Genomic DNA, 8,816 nt, shown 5'->3' with positions numbered 1-8,816 from the left:
CCGCCGCCGCCAGCCTCTGTAGCCACCAAAAACCTCTCGGGAGCCCGTTTCAGCTCCCTGCCGGAGGGGAAACCCATCACCGGTGGCCATCTTCATCATCCCGGCGCTATCCATGACGAGGAGGGAGTAGTTCACCCTCGGGGCTGAGGGTATGTACCAGTAGCTATGTTTTTGATCTCTCTCTCTCTCTCGTGTTCTCTCTCGTGTTCCTCTATGGCACGATCTTGATGTATCCCGAGCTTTGCTATTGTAGTTGGATCTGATAATGTTTCTCCCCCTCTACTCTCTTGTGATGAATTGAGTTTCCCCTTTGAAGTTATCTTATTGGATTGAGTCTTTGTGAGAACACTTGATGTATGTCTTGCCGTGATTATCTGTGGTGACAATGGGATATCATGTGCCACTTGATGTATGTTTTGGTGATCAACTTGCGGGTTTCGTGACATTGGGAACCTATGCATAGGGGTTGGCACACGTTCTTGACTCTCCGGTAGAAACTTTGGGGCACTCTTTGAAGTACTTTTATGTTGGTTGGATGAATCTGAGATTGTGTGATGCATATCGTATAATCATGCCCACGATTTCTTGAGGTGACAATGGAGTATCTAGGTGACATTAGGGTTTTGGTTGATTTGTATCTTAAGGTGTTATTCTAGTACGAACTCTTTTATAGATCGATCCAAAAGACTAGCTTTGAGGTGGTTTCGTACCCTACCATAATCTCTACGTTTGTTCTCCGCTATTAGTGGCTTCGGAGTGACTCTTTGTTGCATGTTGAGGGCTTGTTATACGATCTATCTATGTTATTATTGTTGAGAGAACTTGCACTAGTGAAAGTATGAACCCTAGGCCTTGTTTCCTATCATTGCAATACCGTTTACGCTCACTTTTATCATTAGTTACCTTGCTGTTTTTATATTTTTAGATTAAAAAACCTTTATCTACCATCCATATTGCACTTGTATCACCATCTCTTTGCCGAACTAGTGCACCTATACAATTTACCATTGTATTGGGTGTGTTGGGGACACAAGAGACTCTTTGTTATTTGATTGCAGGGTTGTTTGAGAGAGACCATCTTCATCCTACGCCTCCTATGGATTGATAAACCTTAGGTCATCCACTTGAGGGAAATTTGCTACTGTCCTACAAACCTGTGCACTTGCAGGCCCAACAACGTCTACAAGAAGAAGGTTGTGTAGTAGACATCAAGCTCTTTTCTGGCGCCGTTGCCGGGGAGGCTAGGTAAGTGAAGGTATATCTTTAGATCTTGCAATCGAATCTTTTTGTTTCTTGTTTTAGCACTAGTCTAGTTTATAAAAGAAAATTACAAAAAAAAATGGAGTTAAGTTTGTCTCATACGTTACATCTTTTCAATATCTTTCTTGAGAATGATGGAAAGGAAAAATTGTGCTCAAGTGCTAGAAGAAGAATTACATAGAATGCTTGGCATGAAATATGTGAATGATGAGCATGATTGCAATGTTGTTAGTACGAATTCTTTGAATATCCATGATGCTAATGATGATTGCACTAGTTATGATGAAAATATCTCTTATGAGCATGTCAACTTTTGTGGAGTGCATGTTTGCATGAACACACCAAATAGAGAAGATATTTATTGCAAGAGGCATAAGTACTTAGAAACCAAATTATTGCAAGAAGAGCTAGATGGATGTGCTGAAAGATTCAATATTTTTCGTGCTCCTTATGAACTTTGCAATGAACATGGTCATTTAAAACTCCAATGCTATTTGTTTCATGATCAAGTCGTGTCCAAATATTGTGATAACTTGATTACCCTTGAGCATCATAAAAAGCTTAGTCTTCTTTTGGGTTATGAAGAAATGAAACGTATAACTAAGTATATTCCAAAATTTAATCTTGATAAAGTTCTTGACTTTGATCTAGAGAAGATTTATATGTATTGTGCGGATAATTGCATTGAAAATCCTTATATTGCCAATTACATAAAGAAAAGAAAGCAAATAGAAGATGAAGAGAATACTAATGAAAGGGAAGAGACTTCCCAATCTCCTCCTATTATTTCTTATGATGAAGCAGGTAACGAGGAGGAGCCTTCTATTCAACCAATCTCATCAATAAGGAGATCAAAGAGGAAGGTTGAACCCACACATAATGTGAAGAAGAAGAAGAAAAGAAGGAGCAACAAAGGTAGAAAGGTATCCCTCCCAAATGATGTTGCTCCTACTACTCATTGTGATGATGATAATTGCTATACTATTGGTGCTATCAATATTTTTAATGATGAGAGTGATTATGCTTATGATATGGAAGGGCCCAAGCTTGGGGAAGCTATGTTTGAATGGGATGAAATATTTGAGAATATATTTGCTGGAATTAATGTTTGTCCCAAGCTTGGGGATGCTATGTTTAATGAAGATGATATTTTTAGCATCCCAAGTTTTGATATGCAAAGTTATTATGATGATAGCATGCCTCCTACCTATGATGATTATATTGATGAAAGTGGGTTCGAAAGAGAGTCAACTTTAGGAAGTAGTGATCCCACTATTTTGGAGGATGTTGAATTTTGTTGTGATGAAAACGAAAGTGGATTTGGAAGAGTGTCAACTTTATTTAGTGATTCCACTATCTTGGGAGAGGTTTCAATCGATTATGATGAGAACAAAGTTGCTACTTATGATGATTATTGTGATGAAACTTATGCTATAAAAAGTAGTGATGATTATATTTACAAATCTTGTCATGATTATGATTACCCTTTTTCTGAACATTACTCTTTTAATTTGGAAACAATTTTTAGTGTTCAAGTCTCTTATGATACTCCCACTATTCCGAATGAGAAGAATTTTGCTTATGTGGAGAGTAGTAAATTTTCTATGCAAGTAGATCATGAAAAGAATGCTTTAGGTGTTGGTTATATTGTTGAATTCATTCATGATGCTACTGAAAATTATTATGAGGGAGGAACATATGCTTGTAGGAATTGCAATAATATCAAGTTTCCTCTCTATGTGCTTAAAGTTTTGAAGCTATATTTGTTTTACCTTCCTATGCTTGTTGATTATTGTTCCCATAAGTTGTTTGTTCACAAAATACCTATGCATAGGAAGTGGGCTAGACTTAAATGTGCTAGTCATATGCTTCATGATGCTCCCGTTATGTTTCAATTCTTGTCTTTTATGTGAGCATCATTGCCATCATCATGCCTAGCTAGAAAGGCATTAAAGAAAAGCGCTTGTTGGGAGACAACCCAATATTTATCCTTACTGTTTTTCTGTGTTCACATGATTATGCTACTGTAGTAATCATGTTTTATAGCTTTTATTTCAATAAAGTGCCAAGTAAGACCTTTAGGATAGCTTACGGTGATAGTTGTGTTGATCCTGCTGAAAATCAGAAACTTTTGCACCCAGTAAATTAGTTTTGGTAATTCACAGAAATGTGCTTCTGATCTGATTCTTTGTGCTCTGGATTGGTACACAAATTTCTCAGGTCGTCCTAATTTGGTAGACTTTTTGGAGTTCAGAAGTATACGTTTGATACAGATTACTACAGACTGTTCTGTTTTTGACAGATTCTGTTTTCCATGTGTTGTTCATTTATTTTGATGAATCTATGAGTAGTATCGGAGGGTATGAACCATACATAAGTTGGAATACAGTAGATATTACACCAATATAGATAAAGAATGAGTTCATTACAGTACCTTGAAGTGGTGTTTTGTTTTTTTCGCTAACGGAGCTTACAAGTTTTCTGTTAAGTTTTGTGTTGTGAAGTTTTCAAGTTTTGGGTAAAGATTCGATGGACTATGGAATAAGGAGTGGCAAGAGCCTAAGCTTGGGGATGCCCAAGGCACCCCAAGGTAATATTCAAGGACAACCAAGAGCCTAAGCTTGGGGATGCCCCAGAAGGCATCCCCTCTTTTGTCTTCGTACCATCGGTAACTTTACTTGGAGCTATATTTTTATTCACCACATGATATGTGTTTTGCTTGGAGCATCATTTCCTTTTGTTAGTGTTTGCTTTCTGTCATTTAGAATAATGTTTTGCATCTTTAGTTTCAATAAAGAAGTCAAGGATAGCCTTTGCCATACTTATTTTGCTAGTATACATGTTGCTGTTTGAAAACAGAAAGTTTACCGCTGTTGCAAAAATTCCCTAGAAAAGTCAGAGAGTGGTATAACGTTGAATCTTTTTGCATATTGAGATCTGATAAATTTATTACAGTCGGAATTTTAGTTCATAATTTCTGGAGTTAGGGAAGTATTGATACTCTTGCACTCTTTACAGACTGTACTGTTTTGGCAGATTGCTGTTATGTTTGCATTGTTTGCATATGTTTGTTTGTTTATTGATTCTATTTGAGGATAGGAGTATTAAATATGCAGAGGCATTTAGTATGCAATGTTGAATAATAATTTTAGTGATTTGTTACAGTAGAAAATGATAAGGTTTTGCATTGGTTTATACTAACCTATCTCACGAGTTCTTGTTGAGTTTGTTATGAATGAAGCTTTTGATAAAAAGAGAAACCATGATATGAGAGGAATTAAGAAGACACAAAAGTTCAAGCTTGGGGATGCCCAAGGCACCCCAAGATAATATTTCAAGAAGTCTCAAACATCTAAGCTTGGGGATGCCCCGGTAGGCATCCCACCTTTCTTCTTCAACAACTATCGGTTAGTATCGGTTGAGCCTAAGTTTTTGCTTCTTCACATAAAGTTGTGCTATCCTTGCAATGTAGTTTTCTTTAGCTTTGCTTGCTGTTTGAATAAAGTATCAAGATCTGAAATTCTTAAACGAGAGGGAGTCTTCGCATAGTTGCATAATTATTCGACTAGTCATTGATCTTCACTTATATCTTTCGGAGTAGTTTGTTGTTTGCTCTAGTGCATCACTTATATCTTTTAGAGCATGGTGGTAGTTTTATTTTGAAGAAATAGATGAACTCTCATGCTTCACTTAGATTATCTTGAGAGTCTTACATAGCATGATAATTTTCTTAATGTTAATATACTTGGAATTCAAGATATGTGAAACTTTCTTTTGAGTGAGTTGAATACTAAGATAAGTTTGATGCTTGATAATTGTTTTGAGATATGGAGGTGATAATATCAAAGTCGTGCTAGTTGAGTAATTTTGAATTTGAGAAATGCTTGTGTTGAAGTTCGCAAGTCCCGTAGCATGCATGTATGGTTAAAGTTGTGTAACAAATTTGAAACATGAAGTGTACCTGGCTTGTGCATCCTTATGAGTGGTCGTCGGGGACGAGCGATGGTCTTTCCCTACCAATCTATCCCCCTAGGAGCATGCGCGTAGTACTTGATATTTGATGACTTCTAAATTTTTGCAATAAGTATATGAGTTCTTTTGACTAATGTTGAGTCCATGGATTATACGCACTCTCACCTTTCCGCCTTTGCAAGCCTCTTCGGTACCGTGCATTGCCCTTTCTCACCTTGAGAGTTGGTGCAAACTTCGCCGGTGCATCCAAACCCTGTGATACAATATGCTCTATCACACATAAACCCCCTTATATCTTCCTCAAAACAGCCACCATACCTACCTATCATGGCATTTCCATAGCCATTCCGAGATATATTGCCATGCAACTTCCATCATCATCATCATGACATACATTACTTTTGTCATATTGCCATTGCATGTAGTTGACATCGTATTTGTGGCAAAGCCACCATGCATTAGTTTTTCATACATGTCACTCTTGATTCATTGCACCATCCCGGTACACCGCCGGAGGCATTCATATAGAGTCATATCTTGTTCTATGTTTCGAGTTGTAATCCTTATGTTGTAATCAATAGAAGTGTGATGATCATCATTTAATAGAGCATTGTCCCAAAAAAAAAGAAAGGCCAAAAAAAAGAGAAGGCCCAAAAAAACCAAAAAAAAAGAAAAAAAAAAGAAAGGGGCAATGCTACTATCTCTTTTTCCACACTTGTGCTTCAAAGTAGCACCTTGTTCTTCATGTAGTGAGTCTCATATATTGTGCTTCAAAGTAGCACCTTGTTCTTCATGTAGTGAGTCTCATAAGTTGTCTTTTTATACTAGTGGGAATTTCTCATTATAGAACTTGGCTTGTATATTCCTACGATGGGGCTTCCTCAAATGCCCTAGGTCTTCATGAGCAAGCGAGTTGGATGCACACCCACTAGTTTTCTTTTGTTGAGCATTCATAGCTCTAGTGCATCTGTTGCATGGCAATCCCTACTCCTCCTGTTGACATCAATTAATGGGCATCTCCATAGCCCATTGATTATCCTCGTCAATGTGAGACTTTCCCCTTTTTGTCTTCTCCACACAATCCCCATCATCATATTCTATTTCACCCATAGTGCTATATCCATGGCTCACGCTCATATATTGCGTGGAGGTTGAAAAAGTTTGAGATTATTTAAGTATGAAACAATTGCTTGGCTTGTCATCGGGGGTATAAAAGTTGGGAACATCTTTGTGTGACGAAAATGAAGCATAGCCTAACTATATGATTTTGTAGGGATGAACTTTCTTTGGCCATGTTATTTTGAGAAGACATGGTTGCTTTATTAGTATGCTTGAAATATTATTATTTTTATGTCAATATGAACTTTTGTCTTGAATCTTTCGGATCTGAATATTCATATCACAATTAAGAAGTTTTACATTGAAATTATGCCAAAGTATCACTCCGCATCAAAAATTCTTTTTTATCATTTACCTACTCGAGGACGAGCAGGAATTAAGCTTGGGGATGCTTGATACGTCTCCAACGCATCTATAATTTTTGATTGCTCCATGCTACTTTATCTACTGTTTTAGGCAATATTTGGCTTTATTATCCACTTTTATACTATTTTTGGGACTAACCTATTAACCGGAGGCCCAGCCCAGATTTGCTGTTTTATGCCTATATCAGTGTTTCGAGGAAAAGGAATATCAGACGGAGTCAAAATGGAACGAAATCAACTGGAGAAGTTATTTTTGGAAGGAAAGCAACCTGATAGACTTGGAGTGACGTCAGGGGAGTCCCGGGCTGCCCACGAGGGTGGGGGGCGCGCCCACCCCCCTGGGCACGCCCCCCTGCCTCGTGAGCACCCCGGAGGTCCACCGACGTACCCCTTGCACCCATATATACCTACGTACCCTAAAACTTCCAGAACATAAGATAGATTGGGAATTCCGCCGCCGCAAGCCTCTGTAGCCACCAAAAACCTCTCGGGAGCCCGTTCCGGCACCCTACCGGAGGGGGAACCCATCACCGGTGGCCATCTTCATCATCCCGACGCTATCCATGACGAGGAGGGAGTAGTTCACCCTCGGGGCTGAGGGTATGTACCAGTAGCTATGTGTTTGATCTCTCTCTCTCGTGTTCTCTCTCGTGTTCCTCTATGGCACGATCTTGATGTATCCCGAGCTTTGCTATTATAGTTGGATCTTATGATGTTTCTCCCCCTCTACTCTCTTGTGATGAATTGAGTTTCCCCTTTGAAGTTATCTTATTGGATTGAGTCTTTATGAGAACACTTGATGTATGTCTTGCCGTGATTATCTGTGGTGACAATGGGATATCATGTGCCACTTGATGTATGTTTTGGTGATCAACTTGCGGGTTTCGTGACATTGGGAACCTACGCATAGGGGTTGGCACACGTTCTTGACTCTCCGGTAGAAACTTTGGGGCACTCTTTGAAGTACTTTTATGTTGGTTGGATGAATCTGAGATTGTGTGATGCATATCGTATAATCATGCCCATATATACTTGAGGTGACAATGGAGTATCTAGGTGACATTAGGGTTTTGGTTGATTTGTATCTTAAGGTGTTATTCTAGTACGAACTCTTTTATAGATCGATCCGAAAGAATAGCTTTGAGGTGGTTTTGTACCCTACCATAATCTCTACGTTTGTTCTCCGCTATTACTGGCTTCGGAGTGACTCTTTGTTGCATGTTGAGGGCTTGTTATACGATCTATCTATGTTATTATTGTTGAGAGAACTTGCACTAGTGAAAGTATGAACCCTAGGCCTTGTTTCCTATCATTGCAATACCGTTTACGCTTACTTTTATCATTAGTTACCTTGCTGTTTTTATATTTTCAGATTACAAAAACCTTTATCTACCATCCATATTGCACTTGTATCACCATCTCTTCGCCGAACTAGTGCACCTATACAATTTACCATTGTATTGGGTGTGTTGGGGACACAAGAGACTCTTTGTTATTTTGTTGCAGGGTTGTTTGAGAGAGACCGTCTTCATCCTACACCTCCTACGGATTGATAAACCTTAGGTCATCCACTTGAGGGAAATTTGCTACTGTCCTACAAACCTGTGCACTTGCAGGCCCAACAACGTCTACAAGAAGAAGGTTGTGTAGTAGACATCAATGCCCTGGTCGTATAACCATGCTCCTGGATTTGGTAAATTGATAAGTGGCGTGCGTGCTAGGGCGATGATGATTAACGGCTGAAATAAGTGTGCCTTTGAGCAATCGAGGTACCTGTGGGTATCAAGTTGGATCCTCCCTCTTGTCTCTAGAATCCTTTTTGATCATGTGATACTTGTTGTTCTGCCCTTGGATGGTCATTCTTGTTGAGTGATAACCAGGGTAGCTCCACTGTATGAACAGATTGATCTGGCGATTAGAGATGATGGGGGTAGGTTATATGATCGAGGAAAGCCGAATCTGAGCCCACTTCCATCCAGAAAAACAAGACCGCTCAAAACCTGGGCGTTCTCAGCGATTTGGGCCTCCTGGCCGTCCGATCGAGTTGCTTGATGTGTTCTCGGCCGTCGGATCGAGCCGCCGGCAGATCTCGTCCGTCCG

Source organism: Triticum dicoccoides, chromosome 7B, assembly GCF_002162155.2.
Source record: "Triticum dicoccoides isolate Atlit2015 ecotype Zavitan chromosome 7B, WEW_v2.0, whole genome shotgun sequence".
Classification (NCBI taxonomy): domain Eukaryota; kingdom Viridiplantae; phylum Streptophyta; class Magnoliopsida; order Poales; family Poaceae; genus Triticum; species Triticum dicoccoides.
This window is presented reverse-complemented; position numbering follows the sequence as displayed.